The sequence below is a fragment of the Ovis canadensis genome, chromosome 2 (genome assembly GCF_042477335.2).
Source record: "Ovis canadensis isolate MfBH-ARS-UI-01 breed Bighorn chromosome 2, ARS-UI_OviCan_v2, whole genome shotgun sequence".
Lineage (NCBI taxonomy): Eukaryota > Metazoa > Chordata > Mammalia > Artiodactyla > Bovidae > Ovis > Ovis canadensis.
In genome coordinates this window covers 218,994,006-219,018,198 of record NC_091246.1, presented here as the reverse complement: position 1 = coordinate 219,018,198, position 24,193 = coordinate 218,994,006, and the positions used below count along the sequence as shown (strand labels likewise).

The following is a 24,193-nucleotide window of genomic DNA, read 5'->3' as shown; positions in this document are numbered from 1 at the left end:
AACACATTGCCCAAACTGATATTGATTAAGTAGAGTTTAATCCATTCACTTTATTCATTTTGTTTTTAGAAATTAAATGTACTTTTTATTCTTTAGGAAAAGAGAAATAGAGGAGGACTATTATTGTTATTGTAACTTTATTATAATATTGTTTTTTTTTCTCAGAATTTGTTCTCCATAGAAGAGAAAGAAGTAAGATATAGTGTTTTGCTTATTTTTTTTCAGCTAATATAATTGGAAAAGTGTAGTCTTCACTATAACGTGTCGCTATTACTTACTGGTTGCAAGACTGTGTTGATAAACTTGGACAGATCAATTATGGAGGCTGTTATGTTAATAAAATATATATATGGCATGGTAAAACTCCATGTTCTGGAAAAGCAGGTGTCATAAGCAGAATCCTAATGAAGTCCTAAAAATATTCTGCATGTTGAAGATGGACACATTTAGAAAATGTTGGTTAGACAGACATTATAAATAGCTGGAGTTTCCTCTCAGGCAATATGGCTGTTTTGGAGAAGGTTTACAATCTTGATTTAAGAGTTCAGAAACTTAGGTTGGACAAAATAAGGAAAAGGAGGAAATTCAAAGTATGATGACTGAGTAAAAGTAAGCAATAGACTCTCAGGGCACACTTTCAAAGTCAGAGTTTCAGGAAAGATTAGACAAGAATGCTAAATGTTGAACAAACAACTGGACATGTCAGAGTATGAATAGATGTTACAATATTAAAAATAGAAAAGGAAGAGAATTGATAAATTAAGGCATTTAACACTGGCCTTGGGTTTTGGGAATAAGCTAAAACAGGAAGAATGTGAAAGCAGAAGAGATGAATGGGAAGGTTACAGGGGTCAGTTATCCAAAGGATACTGCTAGTGGATGTAAGTGCTTAATAATAAATAATAGAGTGAAAAGGAACTGGGAAACTTGGAATAAACTAGGCTCCAAAACTGAAAAACAATTATGTTTATATTTTGCTGTTCCAGAAAGCAGAATTTAGGGTCAGTGGGCAGAGATTTTGACTTCCCTGGTGGCTCAGATGGTAAAGCCTCTGTCTCCAGTGCAGGAGACCAGGGTTCGATCCCTGGGTCAGGAAGATTCACTGGAGAAGGAAATGGAAATCCACTCCAGTACAATTGTCTGGAAAGTCCCATGGACAGAGGAGCCTGGTAGGCTACAGTCCAAGGTGTCGCAAAGAGTCGGACACAACTGAGCGACTTCACTCACTCAGGCAGAGATTTTAAGGAAGTATATTCTAGTTATAATTTTCAACTAACTTCTTCTATTTAATGTTATATAGAATTTGAATTACACTTTACCAGAGAGTCCCTCATCAGTAGAATTATGTAAATAGGTTGAATTATCTCTTAAGTAATAGCATATTGAGAGTTTCTATGATATGTAGAAGGCATAAGGAAATTATATCTCAAAAAGTTCCAACATTTTAAAGAATAGTGGGCTTTGGGGTGGGGTGAGGGCAAGGATTGGGAAGGGAGTAATCAGCAGGTATTAGAACTCAACACAGAGATATTAATAAGATTGTGGGTAATAAATGTGATTTAATGAAATGAACATAAATCACATATGAATTCAATTGATTCAGCATTTTCTGTCAGCCTCTTCAACTATTGGAATTGGTACCTGAGTATAGCAGTTTTAAGCTCTGACCTGGAGTCAGGTGGCTGCATCTGAATAGTTTTAAGAACTTCAGATTCTCAACCTTGTTAACTTGATAAGAATTTTAGTATTCATACACTTTTAATAAAGATAATTACACTTCTACATTAACAGTGAATCCACTTCTCTACGGCATCATTTATCTTACAATTGTTTAAATATTAAGAGCACTACTGTTGTATGTGAATACTTTTAATATCCATTTTCTCAAAGAAATGAGAATAAACTTCACTGTAGATAAATCACTTGTTTCAGTAATTGACAAAACAATCACATTTATTAGCACTTCCCTTGGGTTATCAATCGAGCTATCTCTGTAGTTAAGTAAGCAACTCAGTGGACATTTTAAGGTTCACTATATGGGCTTCCCTGGTGGCTCAGAGGTTAAAGCATCTGCCTGCAATGCAGGAGACCTGGGTTCGATCCCTGGGTCGGGAAGATCCCCTGGAGAAGGAAATGGCAACCCACTCCAGTATTCTTGCCTGGAGAATCCCATGGACGGAGGAGCCTGGTGGGCTACAGTCCACGGGGTAGCAAAGAGTCAGACACGACTGAGCGACTTCACTTCACTTCACTTCATGTACATACTTGAGGACTAGATATAGTCAAAGGATAAAGGGGTATAGAAAAACACTGCCAGTGTGAAACCCAGAGGTTCTTAGAGAAGACAGACATATACATAGATTATATGCATACTATATTGTGGTAAGTTATCGAATATATCTTTTTTTCTTTTGAATGGAACTCAGAAGAGAAAAAGTAAGAATGTTCCATGATGTAAGTAGCATTTTGAGAATTACCTACCACTAAGGAATTTTTGATTCTCCTTTCTTGGGTATGAATGAGGTCTTAATCTTGGAATTTGAGAGTTCTGGTGGACCTCTGTAAGAATCAGATTTAGTTACTGAGTGTAATGAATGGCAGGAAGAAGATAGAAAAAGTATTGTGGACTGCAGGTATTTTTAGTTGTTTTTTGAAGATGAAACTATTTTTACTGTGTTTCTATAATGTATGTAAGTGATTATGCTTATGTGAAAGAAAATAATATAGTGATACATAAGTAGAAATGTACATTTCCTCTATAATCTTTCTTCTTACCCTCATCCCCATTCCTTTCATCTTATCACACTCTGAGCCAGTCAATGATAATACTTCTCTATAAAGTCCTCCTGACCTTAAAAAATAAACACATAAACATGTATATTTACACAAATAGAATCATTCAATCTACGCAGTACTGTGTAACAATTTTTTTTCTGTTTAATTAGTATGCTGTGAAAATTTCACATATTAATATTTCTGTCTGTAATGTTCTCCTCTTTGTAACTGCATGACATTCCATTGTGTAAATGTACTGTAATTTGATGAACCAATCCCTAATAGAGGTGTATCTGACTAGTTTGCAATTTTTCACTACTACAAATATGACTACCCTAAAGTCCAGTTGTAAATTACATTTTTTAATTAGGCTAAATTCTTAAAAGGGAAGTCAGCATAAAGGAGTTATGCACACTTTAAACTTGGGTATATATTGTCTCCAGTATTCTTTTTTAAATTATTTTTAATATAAATTTATTTATTATAATTGGAGGCTAATTACTTTACAATATTGTATTGGTTTTGCCATACATTAACATGAATCCACCACAGGTGTACACGTGTTCCCCATCCTGAACCCCCCACCCACGTCCCTCTCCGTATCATCCCTCCTGGGTCATCCCAGTGCACCAGCCCCAAGCATCCTGTATCCTGCATCGAACATGGACTGGCGATTCATTTCTTATATGATATCATACATGTTTCAATGACATTCTCCCAAATTATCCCACCCTCTCTGTTCCATACATCTGTGTCTCTTTTGCTGTCTCGCATACAGGGTTATCGTCACCATCTTTCTAAATTCCATATATATGCGTTAGTATACTGTATTGGTGTTTTTCTTTCTGGCTTACTTCACTCTGTATAATAGGCTCCAGTTTCATCCACCTCATTAGAACTGATTCTAATGTATTCTTTTTAATGGCTGAGTAATACTCCATTGTGTATATGTATCATAGCTTTCTTATCCAGTCATCTGCTGATGGACATCTAGGTTGCTTCCATGTCCTGGCTATTATAAACAGTGCTGTGATGAACATCCCAGGGACGGAGGAGCCTGGGGGGCTGCCGTCTATGGGGTCACACAGAGTCAGACACAACTGCAGTGACTTAGCATGCATGTATACATGCATATATTATCTATTACATTTCAAAAAGTTTTGTAAATGTGTCCAACACAATGCAAGTGTTGCCACACCCTGGCCAGAATTGCAATAACAGCCATTTGAGCACTTAGTAACATAGAACATAAAAAATAGCATGTCTTAAATTTGTAAATAATCATCACAAATTGCTGCTAAGTCACTTCAGTCGTGTCCAACTCTGTGCGACCCCATAGACAGCAGCCCACCAGGCTTCTGCATCCCTGGGATTCTCCACGTAAGAACACTGGAGTGGGTTGCCATTTCCTTCTCTAATGCATGAAAGTGAAAAGTGAAAGTGAAGTTTCTCAGTCGTGTGCAACTCTTAGCAACCCCATGGACTGCAGCCCACTAGGCTGCTCCGTCCATGGGATTTTCCAGGCAAGAGTACTGGAATGGAGTGCCATTGCCTTCTTGGAGATTGCTTTCACTGAAAACTGTTCTTTTTTTATGTCTTTGTCTTTTTGATATTTATTGTTCTGTAAAGTACCTTAAGATTATTAATCTCCTATAAATTGTATCATAATTTGCAAATATTTTTCTTGCTTTGAATATAGCTTAATTTTGCTGTTTTTTATTCACACAGAAATTTCTGATATTAAGTAGTAATTTTTGTGAGTCATTTTGCATCTGGCTACAGAGGCTTAAAAATGGAGATAAGAGTGCAGAATTTTGAGCCAGAAAGCTTGAGTTAACATATTAGCCCCACTATGATTTAATATCTCTGTGCCTTAAGTCTGTACCTCTCAGTAATAGTTTCTTTCCCCTAGAGGATTAGTGTGCACACATAAATCAACAGAGGTAAAAGTATTTAAGAGGGTGTCTGTCATAATTAAGTACTCAAATAATGTTAGTTTTTATTATTATTTATATAAATATATATGTTCCCTTAATTTATTAGTTAAAGCATTCAGAACAATGGGAAATGCTTAAAATGAGAGTGGTGATTATTTTTTGTTACTGTCACTAATAGAAATGGTCTTTAAATTCTAAAAGCTTTGAATATGTTGAAACGATGGATGATTTTAATTTTGCTTTTGAAAAAGTCATTTGTTTTAATTACTACAGTAAAGCCTATGCTCTTCATAAATTTAGTAAATTAAGAAAATTGTAACACAAAATAAATATCATAAGCCCCAAATAATGAAAATTTACATTTTGGTGGGTATCTTCAGGTCTTCATTTCCTACACAAATTGGTATTTTACATAAAAAAATACAAAATCAGATTTTGCATTCTCTTTTATAACTGATTATTTAATAATACCAATATTATTATGCCTGGGACCATAGCAATATTTCTGAATGAGAACAAGAAATTTCAGTGGAAGAGGGATCATGATCAGAAATGTTCTTAGGAAAATGTCAATGATATGTTTGAATGATGGATTATAATGAGAAAGATTTGATAGGAAAAAAGCTTATACAGCAAGTTTATCAATTTACATTAGGCTTTTACTAGTCATTAAAAAAAGTCCATAAATTAACTGTGGTTTAACTACAATAAATATATATATTTCTCCTTCAAGTAAAAGAAATCTGGAGGTAATTATTTTAGAGCTGAGATGGCTTTCTGAACTTTATGATCCCACAATTCCATCTTGTTCCTATTTCATCCTGAGCATGTGAATATATGAATATATGAATTTGCCATAGTCCAATATGGCTGCTTGAGCTCCAGCTATTGTGTCATGGTTCTAGCCAACAGGAGAGAGGCACAAGAACAAAGAATAAAAAGAGCATATACTCTTCTTTATATGTACTCTTCCTAAAAGTTGTACACCTACATCCACCTATATCCTATCATCCAGAGTTATTTGTCATGACCACATTTAGCTAAAGGGAGTTAAATGTGAAAAATGGGGATTCCGTAATTAATGAAGAAAGAACAAATTCTGAATTTTGGTCTCAGTAGGCTTTTCAGTAGTTAAGATTTGGAATAAATGAAACTTGAACTGGAACAGTAAAAGCAGAAAGAGGGAAATGGATACACATGCCTATCAAAATATATTTTTTTCTTAAACTTCAATATTTGCTCTTGGCACCATAGAAAAACATTTTAAAAACTGAGTTAATTCATGCACAGGCAAGTGCATCGGTGTTACCTCTAAAGCTAGAAAAGTGAAAGTGGGAGTGTAGTCCTTCACTCACATCCCACTCTGCGACCCCTGGATGGTAGCCCACCAGACTTTGTCCTTTTAATTGTCTAGGCAAGAAGACTGGAGTGGGTAGCCATTCCCTTCTTCAGGGGATTTCTTCAGCTCAGAGATAAAATCCGGGTCTCCTGCATTTCAAGCAGTTTTTTTACTGTCTGACCCACCAGGAAAACCTATCTAAAGATTAATGCTGTTTATAAATGTATAAATGTGTATATGTGAAGTATTTCCATCACTTACAGAAGGTCCACTCGTGTCTCTTCCCATTCAATAACTACCTCCATAGAATCTACTATGTAATTTATGTTAATATAGATATATATTGCCTGTTCTTAAGCTTTATATAAACACTATTCACAATATGCGCACTTTTGTGATGGGTTTCTTTCTCTGAGCACACTGACTCAGAAATTTACCCAAAAAAGTAACATATTGATGAGGGAGAATAGCTGTTAACTGAAAAGAATAAACTTTACATATTTTATGTAATCTTAGAAGATTTTCAAGTGAACAGGTCTCCAACATACATGTACATATGAAAAAAAATGGTGAAAGTATGCTTTATTTTTCTCTTTTATCTCAGTTCAGTTCCGTTGCTCAATCATGTCCGACTATTTGCAACCTCATGAACTGCAGAATGCCAGGCTTCCCTGTCCATCACCAATCCCCAGAGCTTGCTCAAACTTATGTCCATTGAGTTGGTGACGCCATCCAACTATCTCATCTTCTGTCATCACCTTCTCCTCCTGCCTTCAATCTTTCCTAGCATCAGGGTCTTTTCTAAGGAGTCAGCTCTTCGCATCAGATGGCCAAAGTAATGGAGTTTCAACTTCAACATCAGTCCTTTCAATGAACATCCAGGACTGATTTCCTTTAGGATTGACTGTGTTGATCTCTTTGCAGTCCAAGGTATTCTCAAGAGTTTTCTCCAACACCATAATTCAAAAACATGAATACTTCGGTGCTCAATTTTCTTTATAGTCCAACTCTCACATCCACACATGACTACTGGAAAAACTGTAGCTTAGACAGACCTTCGTCGGCAAAGTAGTATCTCTGCTTTTTAATATGCTTTCTAGGTTGGTTATAACTTTTCTTCTAAGGAGAAAGTGTGTCTTAAATTCATGGTTGCAGTCACCGCCTGCAGTGATTTTGGAACCCAAGAAAATAAAGTCTGTCCCTGTTTCCATTGTTTCCCCATCTATTTGCCATGCAGTAATGGGCTTTTGAACTGTGGTGTTGGAGAAGACTCTTGAGAGTCCCTTGGACTGCAAGGAGATCCAACCAGTCCATTCTGAAGGAGATCAGCCCTGGGATTTCTTTGGAAGGAATGATGCTAAAGCTGAAGCTCCAGTACTTTGGCTACCTCATGCGAAGAGTTGACTCATTGGAAAAGATTTTGATGCTGGGAGGGATTGGGGGCAGAAGGAGAAGGGGACGACCAAGGATGAGATGGCTAGACGGCATCATGGACTTGATGGACGAGAGTCTGAGTGAACTTCTGGAGATGGTGATGGACAGGGAGGCCTGGCGTGCTGTGATTCATGGGGTTGCAAAGAGTCAGACACGACTGAGCGACTGAACTGAACTGAATGGGACTGGATGCCATGATGTTAGTTTTTTAAATGTTGAGTTTTAAGCCAACTTTTTTACCCTCCTCTTTTTTTTTTTCCACTCTCTTCTTTCACTTTCATCAAGAACCTCTTTAGTTCTTCTTCGCTTTCTGCCATAAGAGTGGTGTCATCTGCATATCTGAGGTTATTGATATTTCTCCTAGCAGTCTCGAGTGCAGCTTGTACTTCCTCCAGCCTGGCATTTTGAATGATGTAATCTAAAATGGCAATATACATCCTTAGCACACTCTTTTCCCAATTTGGAACCAGTCCATTGTTAAATGTCCTCTACCCCATCATTCTTTAAATAAATGTGATCTGATCAAATGCATGACCGTATATGAGATAGGATTAGAGTAAAATTAAGAATTGCTTTAATACCTAAATCCAAATTGTGTACTCATGTATGCAAAAAATTACTCAAAATCAGGAAAACTGGTATTCTTAGAGTGGGTAGGAGATTGGGGAGTCTGAAAAATTGAGTATTTGGGCCAGAATTTAATGCTACAAATTTGTTGACTATATTCCTTGGTCAAAAATCTTATATAGTTCAGGAAACTGAGGAGAAAAGATTGATATTGTGAATGTAAAGTGCTTATGTCTTTGTCCATTTGTGGCTCAGTGGTAAAGAATCCACCTGCAATGCAGGAGACTCAAGAGATGGGGATTTTATCCATGAGTCCAGAGGATCCCCTGGTGAAAGAAACAGTAGCCCACTCCAGTATTCTGGCCTGGAGAATCCCAGGAACAGAGAAGCCTCCATGAGGTCGAAAAGAGTCAGACATGACTTAGCGACCAAACAACAACAAATTTATTTTAGACGTACTTAAGTACTGATTTTGTATGTATGGATGTGAGAGTTGGACTATAAAGAAAGCTGAGCATCGAAGAATTGATGCTTTTGAGCTGTGGTTTTGGAGAAGACTCTTGAGAGTCTCTGGGACTGCAAGAAGATCCAACCAGTCCATCCTAAAGGAAATCAGAGCTGAATATTCATTGGAAGGACTGATGTTGAAGCTGAAACTCCAATACTTTGGCCACCTGATGTGAAGAGCTGACTCATTTGGAAAGACCCTGATGCTGGGAAAGATTGAAGGCAGGAAGAGAAAGGGGACAGAGGATGAGATGGTTGGATGGAATCACTGACTCAATGGACATGAGTTTGAGTAAACTCTGTGAGCTGGTGATGGACAGGGAGGCCTGGAATGCTGCAGTTCATGGGGTCACAAAGAGTCGGACACAACTGAGTGACTGAACTGAACTGAACTGAACTGAAGTACTAATTCGTTTTTCCTCAAAATTTCTCATTATCATTCTAAAAGGGCAAACAAAGGAAAATATCTAAGTGGGAAATGTATGAGAAATAATTAAAATTACCAAGAAAACAGATAAAGCTAAAGACCCTTTGTAATCATCAAAGCATCAGATTGTTCAGTTCTTTAAATCAAAGCAAATACTCAGCACTCTTAAAATTTCTAGGTAATTAAATGGGTTCTGTAATTTGGCTACTTTGACTATAATCTTGCTGATATGGACAGTATTTTATTAATGATATCTCAAGGGGGATTTGCGGTAGCTTGAAAATTAATGAAATATTAATAACCAACAACTGAAGAAATGCAGATATGTCTGCTGTGGAAAAAAACGTGACCTGCATGCTCCTTACCTTAAAAGTATTTTATTTATTTTTTTATTTCTATTTGCATTTTAAGCATAATAATGTATGCTGTAACTTGAAGAGTGGGCATTTCACTAAAAATATAGTGTACATATTATGTGATCTTTGGCAAACCTTTGTGCAGAATAACATTTGGTAATTTGACTTGTTTGGGGGTGAAAAGGGACTTCCTGGGTGGCTCAGATGGTAAAGCATCTGCCTACAATGCAGGAGACCCGGGTTTGATCCCTGGGTCAGGAAGATCCTCTGGGGAAGGAAATGGCAACCCACTCCAGTACTCTTGCCTGGGAAATCCCATGAACGGAGAAGCATGGTAGGTCACAGTCCATGGGGTCGCAAAGAGTTGGACACAACTGAGCAACTTCACTTGGGGGTTAAAATTAATTTTTTGCAATAAAAGAATGTTTATATTTTCATATAATGTAATGTGTGACATAATCCTCTGACAGGAAACAGCTGAACTTCTTTGACTTCACATGAAAAATAAATACCTCACTTACAGAAGGAGAATGGCTAACCTTATGAAGATGATTCTCTGTGATACTATACGGTAGGGCATAAAATTACTGAGTAGTAAGGAGTCAAATTTTCACTCATAAAAAGGGAAGAATTCTGCCTACCCTAATGCATCATTCTAGTATGGAAAGGATCACTGGTCTCCGAAGGAATTATACAGATATATGTGTTGAGAGTGGTGATACAGTCAAATGCTAAATTTCACCTAGTTTGTGGGAAGAAATATCACTTTCACCAAATCATTTAAAACTTATTTGAGGGCACAGTGAAATTTGTTTCAGTTCAGTTCAGTCGCTCAGTCGTGTCCGACTCTGCGACCCCATGAGTCACAGCACGCCAGGCCTCCCTGTCCATCAACAACTCCCGGAGTTCACTCAGGCTCATGTCCATCGAGTCAGTGATGCCATCCAGCCATCTCATCCTCTGTCGTCCCCTTCTCCTGCCCCCAATCCCTCCCAGCATCAGAATCTTTTCCAATGAGTCAACTCTTTGCATGAGGTGGCCAAAGTACTGGAGTTTCAGCTTTAGCATCATTCCTTCCAAAGAAATCCCAGGGCTGATCTCCTTCAGAATGGACTGGTTGGATCTCCTTGCAGTCCAAGGGACTCTCAAGAGTCTTCTCCAACACCATAGTTCAAAAGCATCAATTCTTCAGTGTGGTCATGTCCAACTCTTTGCAACGCCATAGACTATACAGTCCATGAAATTCTCCAGGCCAGAGTACTGGAGTGGGTAGCCTTTCCCTTCTCCAGGGGATCTTCCCAACTCAGGGATCAAACCCAGGTCTCCCACATTGCAGGTGGATTCTTTACCAGCTGAGCCACAAGGAAAGCCCAAGAATATTGGAATGGGTAGCCTATCCCTTCTCCAGTGGATCTTTCTAACCCAGGAGTCAAACCAGGGTCTCCTGCATTGCAGGCAGATTATTTGCCAACTGAGCTACGAGGGAGGGCATAGTTTTAAGCCATTACATAAGCATTCAAATTGGGCAGAACCGAATAGACATTTTACTAGTGAGGAGATGCAGATGGCCAAAAAGCACATGAAAAGATGTTCAATGTCACTAATCATCAAGGAAATGCATATCAAAACCACAATGAAATATCATTTCACACCTGTCAGAATGACTGCCATCAAAAAGAACACAAAAATGGGGCTTCCTTGTTGGTCCAGTGGTTAAGAGTCCAGCTTCCAGTGCAGGGGATGTGATTCATTCCTTGGTCAGGGAACTAAGATCTCACATGCTGCAGAGCGACTAAGTCTGTGTGTGACAACTACTGAACCCACACACTCTAGAGCCCATGCTCAACAACAAGACAAGTCTGCCTGCCTCAACAAAGACTTAGCACAGCCAAAATTTAAGAAAAAGAACACTAATAACCAATGTTCTTAAGGAAAACCCTTATTCACTGTTGGCGAGAATGTAAATCAGCGCAGTCACTGTGGAAAACAATATGGAGGTTTCTCAAAAAAAAACTAAAAATAGAAGTGTCATATGACCCAGCAATTACATAATCCCCCTCCAGGGAATATATCATAAAAAGAAAAAAACCAAAAGCACTCACTTAAAAAAAATACATGCAACTCCAATGTTCATAGCAGCATTACTTACAATTGCCAAGAAAGGGGAGCAACCTAAATGCCCAGCAAAGACATTTGATAAAGAAGATATTGTATGAATATGCAGTGTAATACTATTCAACCAGGAAAAAGAACAAAATTTTACCATTTGCAGCAAAATAGATGGACTTGGAGGGCATTATGCTAAGTTAGATAAGTCAGAAAAAGACAAATATCCTATGATATCACTTATATGTGAAATCTAAAATATACAACAAACTGGTGAATATTACAGAAAAGAATCAGACTTACAGATACAAAAAAGAAACTGGGAGTTACTAGTGGCGGGAAAGTGGCATTATAGAGGTAGGAAGGTGGGAGTACAAACTATTGGATGTAAGACAGGTTCAGGATGTATTGTGAAGCACAGGGAATATAAAGTAACCTTTAATACTGTTTAAGAATTAAGAAATAGGGAAACTGTAGAAAATGAATTATTTCTAACTTATTTGGGGTAATTTGTGGGGGGGGGGCAGCAGAATTACCATATAGGATTAACCTTTTATATTGACGTGCTATTTAACATACATGACTTAGCATGAATCTGAATTTATTTGTCACTAAGAATTGAGGAAAATAACTTTTATGTTTGTTTGAGAATATATTTTTTCTACTAGCAGTTGAGAATTTTTATACTTCTGTCTCAGAGTATTTTAACACAGACCCCAATTTTTAGAACAATTATTGTTACCAAGAAAGATTGAAGAGAAAATCCCTTTAAAAAAAGACAACAACAACAGCAAAAAAACACAATATTTGCATAGACCTATGCAGAGCCATACATTGGTACACATATTATTCTATTATTAGTCTCACTGCAAAATAATTCATTTTCTGTGTGTACATGATATCCATCTGTGACCTTGAATGCTGTAATTTGTGATGTGGAAGTGTCCTAACCAAACATGCATTAGTTGTAGCAAGATCAAATACAAAGACTTTACAGAAGCACTAATGATGAGAGAAGTTTTATCCTTTTCATATATAATTTTTTCTTTCATTTGAGGAAATGTTATTTAGCAAGCATGGAATGATATTTTTAGTCTAGAGAGTTAATTAATAATTCATTCGTGAATAATCATTAAAAGCAATTATTAAAATGTATGTCTAACTTCACAAAGCACAACATTAAAATGCGTGCTTATTTCAACTGGCGATTTTTATTCACAGGCCTGCTTCTTGTACTCTCTGCATCTTTTAGTACTTTCCTTACTTAGTACCCTCATTAGTACCTGATTTGTACCTTGTTAGTACCCTTTGGACATTTCTTCTCTCTTTCTCTCTCTTTCTTTCTGTCCATATATTTGTATTAGAATGAACACATACAGCCTTATGAATCTGTGTTTACTAAGTTAGTGCTGCCTGTAAGATGCATAAGTAATAGCCATAGCTGTTACTTAAATTTCTAGTAACCGTAATATAATTTATTTAGATAAATTTTAAAAGTTATCTGTAACAGAAAAGTATAACCTTTGCTTATGAATGAAAACACATTAGAAATCTTTTTGCTTAATTTATATTTCCTTTATCCATTTTTGAAATGAGATTCAAAGTGCTCTCCTATACTTAAGCTTGAAATGCCATTTGATACAGACTTAGTACCTGAGAATAGGTATGGCACTCTGCTCTAAAAATTGCACACAGTAGACTCTGAATGACCTATTGCTGAAGTTTTTCCTTTTCATCAAGGTATTGCTTTTGGAAAAAGCCCTTGGTAAAGGAGCATTGTCAAATTGATTAATCCATTGGCACTGATCAAATTATTTGATTAGCTACCAGAAATGATGGGCCCAGTGAATAGGAGTTAACTGAAATATTTTTTGATAGCTTAAAAACGTTCTGAACTGACACCTTCTACCTCCTATATTGTGTTTTTCTTCTCTATCCCAATTTTATGCTCCTTGGTAGTCTGCCTTTCCATAATTTTTCCAGCAGAACTTATTTGCTTCTACCTGATGCTCTTAAATATGCAACTGTGATGATAACACTAATCACACTATGATGTGATATTTAGAATTATGTCCCCACACAAAGCTGTAAACTCTTTAAAAAATAGTTCACATCTTAAATTTATGTCAGGGGCTAGCACCATGTTTTCTAAATGACAGAAACTAATGATTGCTTGCTGTCGAATGAACGAATAATTGAACTATCTTCTAAAGGCCCCAGACACCGAGAAATCAACCTAGAGCAGGCACTCTTGATCAAAACCCAGTGTTCTTTATTTCACAAGTCATAAACTTGGTTCTCATTGATATCTCTGAAATTCACAGAAGTAGGCATTGAAAATATTTTTATTTCGTTTTGTTTTGGTAAAGCAGCACTTATAATAAAATATTACCTATAAGTTTTAAGGTGCCCCTTTGCATCTTATATGTTCTGGCTTGGAATTCTATATTTTAATTCTATTTTTTTGTGCTTCATATCTATTTTAATATTTTATATGTGTGATTATTATAACACTACAAAAGTGCTAGTGATTTTGAATTGATCTATTAGTAATATCCCTACTGACATTAGATTATTAATTTCATAGTAATTTATTTTCTAAGTCTTTAGAAATATTTCCTTAAATTCAGCAGTAAATCATATAATCTTACTTTCAAAATATAAATATCTCAGTAAAGGGCTTAATTGCAATATAATAGGCCATATCAGTAGTAAAATATCATCTAAGGAGAATGTGAAGAGTTGGGACAATGAATTTCAATGCCAAAATCGCATTAAAAACAATGTTAAAAAAACTTGAAGGCATTTTGCAAACTTAATGTAACTTTAGTGAAAAATTGTAATTTTTATCTCACTAGTGCTTGAGAAGTAAAAAGAAAAAAATATATATATGTATGTAGTTAACTGACAGTCAAAATGAAATATATTAAGACAGTCTATACCGAGTTTTACTCCCTAATCTATGGAATGCCAAATGGAAAACAATTTTAATTAAAATCTTAGAAATCTTATTAAAATTGTATCAGTTCAGTTCAGTTCAGTCACTTAGTCATGTCCAACTCTTTGCGACCCCATTAACTGCAGCACCCAGGCCTCCTTGCCCATCACCAATGCCCAGAGTTTACCCAAACCTGTGTCCATTGAGTCTGTGATGCCATCCAACCATCTCATCCTCTGTTGTCCCCTTCTCCTCCTGCCTTCAATCCTTCCCAACATCAGGATCTTTTCAAATGAGTCAGTTCTTCACATCAGGTGGCCAAAGTATTGGAGTTTCAGCTTCAACATCAGTCCTTCCAATGAACACCCAGGGCTAATCTCCTTTAGGATGGACTGGATGGATCTCCTTGCAGTCCAAGGGACTCTCAAGAGTCTTCTCCAACACTACAGTTCAAAAACATCAATCCTTCTGCACTCAGCTTTCTTTATAGTCCAACTCTCACATCCACATGTGACCACTGGAAAAACCATAGCCTTGACTAGATGGACCTTTGTTGACAAAGTAATGTCTCTGCTTTTCAATATGCTGTCTAGGTTGGTCATAACTTTCCTTCCAAGGAGTAAGTGTCTTTTAATTTCATGGCAGCAATCACCATCTGCAGTGATCTTGAGGCCCCCCAAAATAAAGTTAGCCACTGTTTCCACTGTTTCCCATCTATTTGCCATAAAGTGATGGGACCGGATGCCATGATTTTCATTTTCTGAATGTTGAGCTTGAAACCAACTTTTTCACTCTCCTCTTTCACTTTCATCAAGAGGCTCTTTAGTTCTTCTTCACTTTCTGCCATAAGGTGGTGTCATCTGCATATCTGAGGTTATTGATATTTCTCTCGCCAATCTTGATTCAAGCTTGTGCTTCATCCAGCCCAGTGTTTCTCATGATGTTCTCTGCCTATAAGTTAAATAAGCAGGGTGACAGTATACAGCCTTGATGTACTCCTTTTCCTATCTGGAACCAGTCTGTTGTTCCATGTCCAGTTCTAACTGTTGCTTCCTGACCTGCATAATGGCTTCTCAAGAGGCAGGTCAGGTGGTCTGGTATTCCCATCTCTTTCAGAGTTTTCCAGTTTATTGTGATCCACACAGTCAAAGACTTTGGCATAGTCAATAAAGCAGACATAGATGTTTTTCTGGAACTCTGTTGCTTTTTTGATGATCCAGTGAATGTTGGCAATTTGATCTCTGGTTCCTCTGCCTTCGTAAAACCAGCTTGAACATCTGGAAGTTCATGGTTCACATATTCCTGAAGCCTGGCTTGGAGAATTTTGAGCATTACTTTACGAGCGTGTGAGATGAGTACAATTGTACGGTAGTTTGAGCATTCTTTGGCATTGCCTTTCTTTGGGATTGGAATGAAAACTGACCTTTTCCAGTCCTGTGGCCACTGCTGAGGTTTCTAAATTTGCTGACATATTGAGTGCAGCAGTTTCACGGCATCATTTTTTAGGATTTGAAATAGCTCAACTGGAATTCTATCCCCTCCACTAGCTTTGTTTGTAGTGATACTTCCTAAGGCCCATTTGACATCATATTCCAGGATGTCTGGCTCTAGGTGAGTGTTCACACCATTGTGATTATCTGGGTTGTGAAGATCTTTTTTGTATATTTCTTCTGTGTATTCTTGCCACCTCTTCTTAATATCTTCTGCTTTTGTTAGGTCCATACCATTTCTGTCCTTTATTGAGCCCATCTTTGCATGAAATGTTCTCTTGATATCTCTAATTTTCTTGAAGAGATCTCTAGTCTTTCCTATTCCATTATTTTCCTATATTTCTTTGCATTGATCACTGAGGAAGGCTTTTCTATCTCTCCTTGTTATTCTTTGGAAATCTGCATTCAAATGGGTATATATACCCTTTTTTCCTTTGCTTTTCACTTCTCTTCTTTTCACATTACCTACACTGTATTATTCTTTTTCCATATCGGACAAAATTAACAAGTGTCTAAAGAAATGTATGTATAAACATGTGGCCATTTTATGCAATGTATATTCTGTGGCAGTTCAGAATACTTATATTATTCAAATCACTTTGGAGTTTCAGAACATTTGAGCAAAAAATAAAAACCATAGATAATGTTGTTGTTGTTCAGTCACTAAATCATGTCTGACTCTTTGCAACTTCATGGACTGCAGGATGCCAGGCTTCCCTGTCCTTCACTATCTCCCAGAGTTTGCTCAAACTCATGTCCATGGAGTCAGTGATGTTGTCTAATCATCTCATCCTCTGCCACCCTTTCTCCTTAGTGTCCCCTGGGAAGCCCCTGATCAGAGTAAACTCCACATTATCAAGGAATTTTACCATGATCGTCCTACTCTAACAATCTCTCGGAAAGCTTGCGCTTATACCTTGACAGTAATATAATATTGTACAGCTCTGACCAAATAATTTAGGAATCTTCACACATGATTTCTTGGCTTTCTGATACCATATTCAAAGATGTTGTTGAAGCAGGCATTATCTATGTGTCAATAGACTGGGATTAAGTTAATTATGTTCATGAAACAGAAAGAAGTCTAATGGAGAATAGTAAACAATAGGAATGTTAGGAGACAGGTCAGAGAGGAGTCCAGGGAGACATCATAAGTACCTTTCATGCATCACAGTAAAAGTTTGCATTCAATTCTAATTACAAGTGGAATCAATAGCAGGGTTTTAAGTGAGCATACCATTACTGCACATTTTCAAGACTTAGGAGTCTTTTACTTTATTTCAAGAGAACATGATGGAGATGGGAAATAACGCAGCCATTTCATAATCTATTTTGGAGATAGAATTGGTACAAACTTGTAGTTGGATTGGGTTATAAATAGAAATGACTTTTTGTTCTTTGGTCTGCATACATGGGTGCATGATAGTGCCATAAACTCATAAAATATTAACTGACATGGGAAAGACAGATCGAAAGGTATACTGGGAATAAATGGTAGTTAGTTGTGCCTAATAGACATCAAAATAGTCAAGAAATAGAGTGGTCTTTGTTCTTTGAGATACCCTTTAAACTCAATCACAAAATCTAATTTTGTGGTTGGTCTAGCATAATGCTTTCTGGTTCCAATATTGCACTTCAGTTATGACTTATCAAAAAAATTTATGCTTGCTTATAAAGTAGAAAAAATTATTACCAACCTATTTTACCTTTGCAAAGGATCATCGTATGAGTATTTTAAATAGAATACATCCTTTCTTGTCAAGGTACTTCATAAAATATGTTGAGCAACAAGTAAGGAGAAGCCAATCCAAGACAAATTAGTTAAACCCCCCAAAATATACCTTCTTTATAGTTATTCAATCTTATGATCAATCCTGAGCAATAATAGAGAAATATTTTTGATGTTTATATTTTTCTTAGGTTTATTTGCAAAAATATTGAAAAGTCTTAAGACATTTTAGTAGACACCAAGAAATGGATTTCCCTGGCGGTTCAGATGGTGAAGAATAGGCCTGCAATGGAGGAGTCTTGGGTTTGATCCCTGGGTAGGAAGATCCCCTGGAGAAGGGAATGGAAACCCACTCCAGTATTCTTGCTTGGAGAAATCCATGGACAAAGGAGCCTGGCAGGCTACAGTCCATAGTATCACAAAGAAGTGACTTTAAAGAAGTGGTGGTAAGACATTGCTAAGACATTCTCTGGTAGGCACCATAGAAGGAAGTAAAATGGTGCGCCCATAATAGAGCTTTCAAATGCCTTCTACAATGGATTGTCACTAGTATAATTCCGATACATTTTTTATCACTTTATATCAAAGCAGAGATACAAAAGGATTTGCCAAATGTGCATTTTTCCCTTCTATGACTCTATAAATGTATTGATGCAACATTTAGAATGGCTGTTCTGTATTCAAAATATAACTTCCCACTGACTGCTTATGAGAAGCTAATCCAACTAAATACAACATGTGCTCGAAGTTAGTATTTAGGTGCACAATCATCACCCCCAATAGAATAACCCAAACAAATATCAGGTTTTTAAAATCAGAAATAAGATTATTTTTCTGTCTTGCACTTTCTCTTAATGTTACCACATTTTCTGCTCAGAATCAAATTATGAGTAAAAGTAGTGTCCTTTCAATTTTCTTATCTGTCATATTTGGTAACTTTTCACATTTATCCTTTTCTGTCTGTTGTATTTATTATAGACTAAGTCATTGAAGTATAATATAAATACAGGAGTACTGCTTTTTTTTCTAATTGTTTGCTTTGATTCTAGTATTGCTCCTCTTTAATTTAAAAGGAACCTTTCACAAATTCCCCAACTTCACTGTATCTGTTTCTTAGCACCTCCTTCTCTATCTCTTTACCTCTCTTCCTCCTCTCTTCTCTCTCTCTTCTCTTTCTCTTCTCTTTGTCTTTTAACTTCTCCCTCTTCCAATCTATAAATTGGATATTTTAAAGTTTTCTAGTTTAGGTATTTAGTCAATTATGGCTTAACACTATGATGCAGTGTTAAGAGTGAAGAAGAAACATTGAAAGTATAAGACAAAGTATGGGAAAGAAAATTATAGGGTAGAGAGAGATTTAAAATATCGTCAGTGTGTTTAAAGTGAATTTGTTAGATAAATGGTATTATCTAATAGTGAAGAGAGAAAAAAATTAATTATCCAGTCCAGGATGGATTCTCTGTGACACTGATATTAAGGTTTTGCTTTGTGATACTTATCTTAATGTTCTAGTTTGATGTAATAATGTTTAAACACTTCAGTTTAAATATTTTAATTGTGGATCTTTCATTAGCTGTTGCCCCAAAATCTGAAATTACAATTCCTTCAAACTGAAACTTTTCATAACAAAATAAATTGCATTAGAAGTATAAATGTAACATAGAAAATATTTTTAGAGTTCCCATTTATGTTATCGCCCATTAAATTCTAAGGAAAGACATGCTAAATGTGTGTGTGTCTGGTACTGAGGGGCTGGGAGGTTGCATGAAAAATAATTTTGATTAAATCAACATATCTAACTATTATTTAGTGATTTACACATGTGTAGCATTCAGCATCGTTTGGAGATAATCAAAAGACTACTGTACAAAAAAGATCTTCACGACCCAGATATTCACAATGGTGTGATCACTCACCTAGAGCCAGACATCCTGGAATATGATGTCAAGTGGGCCTTAGGAAGTATCACTACAAACAAACCTAGTGGAGGGGATAGAATTCCAGGTGAGCTATTTCAAATCCTAAAAGATGATGCTGTGAAACTGCTGCACTCAATATGCCAGCAAATTTGGAAAACTCAGCAGTGGCCACAGGACTGGAAAAGGTCAGTTTTCATTCCAATCCCAAAGAAAGGCAATGCCAAAGAATGCTCAAACTACCACACAATTGCACTCATCTCACACGCTCGTAAAGTAATGCTCAAAATTCTCCAAGCCAGGCTTCAGGAATATGTGAACTGTGAACTTCCAGATGTTCAAGCTGGTTTTACGAAGGCAGAGGAGCCAGAGATCAAATTGCCAACATTCACTGGATCATCAAAAAAGCAACAGAGTTCCAGAAAAACATCTATGTCTGCTTTATTGACTGCCAAAGTCTTTGACTGTGTGGATCACAATAAACTGGAAAACTCTGAAAGAGATGGGAATACCAGACCACCTGACCTGCCTCTTGAGAAACCGGTATGCAGGTCAGGAAGCAACAGTTAGAACTGGACATGGAACAACAGACTGGTTCCAGATAGGAAAAGGAGTACATCAAGGCTGTATACTGTCACCCTGCTTATTTAACTTATAGGCAGAGAACATCATGAGAAACACTGGGCTGGATGAAACACAAGCTTGAATCAAGATTGCCGGGAGAAATATCAATAACCTCAGATATGCAGATGACACCACCTTATGGCAGAAGGTGAAGAAGAACTAAAGAGCCTCTTGATGAAAGTGAAAGAGGAAAGTGAAAAAGCTGGCTTAAAGCTCAACATTCAGAAAACGAAGATAATGGCATCTGGTCCCATCACTTCATGGCAAATAGATGGGAAACAGTGGCCCCAAGATCACTGCAGATGGTGATTGCTGCCATGAAATTAAAAGATGCTTACTCCTTGGAAGGAAAGTTATGACCAACCTAGACAGCATATTGTAAAGCAGAGACATTACTTTGTCAACAAAGGTCCATCTAGTCAAGGCTATGGTTTTTCCAGTGGTCATGTATGGATGTGAGAGTTGGACTATAAAGAAAGCTGAGTGCAGAAGGATTGATGTTTTTGAACTGTAGTGTTGGAGAAGACTCTTGAGAGTCCCTTGGACTGCAAGGAGATCCATCCAGTCCATCCTAAAGGAGATTAGCCCTGGGTGTTCATTGGAAGGACTGATGTTGAAGCTGAAACTCCAATACTTTGGCCACCTGATGTGAAGAACTGACTCATTTGAAAAGATCCTGATGCTGGGAATGATTGAGGGCAGGAGAAGAAGGGGATGACAGAGGATGAGATGGTTGGATGGCATCACCAAATCAATGGACATGAGTTTGAGTAAACTCTGGGAGTTGGTGATGGACAGGGAGGCCTGGCGTGCTGTTGTTCATGGGGTCGCAAAGAGTCAGACACGACTGATTGACTGACCTGAACCATACTTACTGACTTAAATTATTGAAATTGTTGAATTTAAAAGATCAAGTGGCAACCGAGGACCTCTGCCATGGGCCACAGGAGCAAAGCTTGGCCAAGGGAGGAAGGCCACTTTCCGGAAGTCCTTGTACCCCTGTTGCAGTTCAGCTTTAAGTGTCTGTGGAGACATAGGCAGCTGGGATGAGGCGGGCAGGGCCCAGTGGGGACTCTCTCCCCTGTTGGCTCTATGGGAGCTGATCCAGTGTAACCCTCTGCCCATGATCAGCCTCAAGCTAGCCCACCTGGACTTGGTGGGCTGCCTGGGCTTTGGCCACAGGTCCAGCAGTCAGTCTTGTGCTCAACACTGTGGGTACCCAGCATAAGTCCCAGGTAAATAGGCCACTGGTAACACAGTCAGAGCTTGCCATCATAGATGGCTTCTGTGCCAGACTGGAGAAGACTCCATTTGGGAAGATACCAGAGAGCCTCCTGTAGCTCCAGACCACTGAGTGGCTGCCAGCCCTGTGAACTATGGCCAAATCTGCAAACTGTCCCTGTCCTTTGGATAAGGAAATTTATGTGAGGACAGGGCTTTCTGGATGTGAACCAACAGCTTCTGGGCAAAGATATGGCCTGTAGAAGCATGGACGTGGTGCTCTAGGAACAGAAGGAGTTCCTGGGTAGTGCTGGGGGAGCCCCAGGAGAAAAGATGGATCTTTGGATATGAATTCAGGGTAGGTTTGTGAATCCCAAGAATATGGTGACACCTGGCTGCTCAGGACAGTGGTGAGAGTTAATCGTGGGATGAGTCTGAGGATCAAGGCCTTGATGTCAAGGACCAAGGACACAGTAGCAGTGGAGAAGGAAGAATGACAAGGGAAAAGAGCCTCGGTTGGTGCATTAACAGAGGGACCAAGTAACAGCCAAGATACTGAATGTGCAGACATATATCTTTGAGGCTGAGGAAATCTAGAGATGACGGGGGACTGTGGGACCATAGACATTTGTGGCGATCTTGCTCCATTGCAAAAGCAAACTCTCTTCTGGTTTGCTCCTAATTCTAATGCAGTCTCACTCTGAGACCTGCCCGGGAGACTTCACAGTGAAGTGGGGAATCAAGGAGGAGGACTAATAATGAAATTCAAATGCTTCATTCTGTCCATCTCTGCTACTTGTCTTTCTTAATGGCTCAGCAGTTAAGATATGCTTGCCAATTCAGGAGACTCGGGTTCAGTCCTTGAGTCAGAAAGATCCCCTGGAGAAGGAAATGGCAATGGACTCCAGTATTCTTGCCTGGAGAATCCCATGGACAGAGGAGCCTGGTGGGCTACAGTCCCTGGGGTTGCAAAAGAGTCAGACATGACTTAACAAGTAAACAACAATCCATATCTCCAATGAATGTACAGAAACCTATGATCGTAAGACTGCCACTTCATATCTTGAGTCAGAAAGTCACTTTTATTTTTGATCATGCACAGGTCCTAATTATTTCACAATTTATAGGTTGGGCCGTATGAAATTGCCTTTTCTCTAAGTGAAATAATGATAAGATATCTGTAGTTTTAAACAGTTCAACTTAATCTTTTGAATAATTTGAGGAAAGTGTCTGTGTTATACAGGTTTACTTGACCCATTCAAAAAGTTCCTGTTTTTTTCCTGTATGACACAAAAATAGCCAAGGAAGCAGTATTAATCTATGATTAAAAAGATTAGAGTTTCAACTACACGGTGTTCTATGACTTCAAAACAAGATGCTGTCATTCTTTAAAGAAAGATGTTAAGGATAAAGTTATATTTTCAACTGAATTAAAAACATAGTGTAAAAACACTTTAATTTTATGCAGATAAGGAATAGAAATTATAATATTAATCTGGCTTTTTAAAAATTGTGATTTTTGTCATCATTTGATTATTATAAAGTTATATAATTTTGTAATTTTTATAATTTACAATTTTATAAAATTATCACTTTAGAAAATTAATGTAAGATATATTTAAAGTTGACATGGAAAAATTTGAAGTTCTCTCTTGAGATAAACATTTTCTAGACCTAATGATTGTTCTGCTTGCCATGCAATCAGAATCTTGCAAGAGGCTTTGGAGAGAGATAAAGCTCTTCCTTTTACTAGTGTCTTTGAATATTTCAGTAATATCAAGGTCAATTAAAATTTTATTTTATGGTTATATGTCATATGATTTAGATAAACTTAAGTAATTTGCAACATTCAAGGTAGAAACGGAATTGCCTTTTTTAATCACATGACATTATATATTTCTGCTTTAAATTGAAAAAAAGTATATGTTGGCTATAAGATTAGTCAAAAATTTAATATGATCATTTTATTACTTTTTTAGTCAGCATTATAGATCCTCTGTTCTGGTTTATTGGTTTTCTTACAGTTTATTAATGATATACATCTATTTCTCCATTTTTATAACAATTTTAATTCTTAAAGACAACCTAAGACCTTTCTTTTCTATTCTCTTCAGTTTATTTTCAAAACTCATTTCAAAACTCATTAGAGACTCAGTGAAATAACAATGAGACCTACTAGCTACACCACATTGTTACACTGCTATCAGTTAGCAGAGTGATTCCTACATATAACAGGTTGACAGATAATTTATATATTATACAGAACCTGGCATAAAGCTAAACATCTAAGTTCTCCGTAAGTGTTTGAATTTGATTTAAATACCTTAATATGTCTAAAGATGCTTCATTCTCATTCTAAATATATATTTTGATTATATGTAGCTATTGTCCCTAGTATTCAAAATATAAAATATAGCGTTATTCATACATACGCTGCTGCTGCTGCTAAGTCATTCCAGTTGTGTCCAACTCTGTGCGATCCCATAGGTGGCAGCCCACCAGGTTTCCCCGTCCTTGGGATTCTCCAGGCAAGAATACTGGAGTGGGTTGCCATTTCCTTCTCCAGTGCATGAAAGTGAAAAGTGAAAGTGAAGTCGCTCAGCTGTGTCCGACTCTTAGCAACTCCATGGATTGTAGCCCACCAGGCTCCTCTGTCCATGGGATTTTCCAGGCAAGAGTACTGGAATGAGGTGCCACTGCCGTCTCCGATTCATACATATGAGACTATGTATATATGTGTGTATATAGTGTGCAGATATCACCCATGATAAATGAGAAGATTGTGAAAACAGCTTATTGTTAATTTTACCTTTTTTTTTTAGCATAT

General features: G+C 37.3%; 1 protein-coding gene and 1 non-coding gene across 3 annotated transcripts in view; both read left to right on the top strand.

Annotated features, from left to right (window-relative positions):
• The window catches only part of ERBB4 (erb-b2 receptor tyrosine kinase 4), a 1,302,405-nt gene that overhangs the window by 780,694 nt on the left and 497,518 nt on the right, over positions 1-24,193 (top strand). The window lies entirely within an intron of this gene.
• TRNAC-ACA (transfer RNA cysteine (anticodon ACA)) lies at positions 9,532-9,603 on the top strand. The gene has a single exon. It is a non-coding gene; the product is annotated as a tRNA-Cys (tRNA).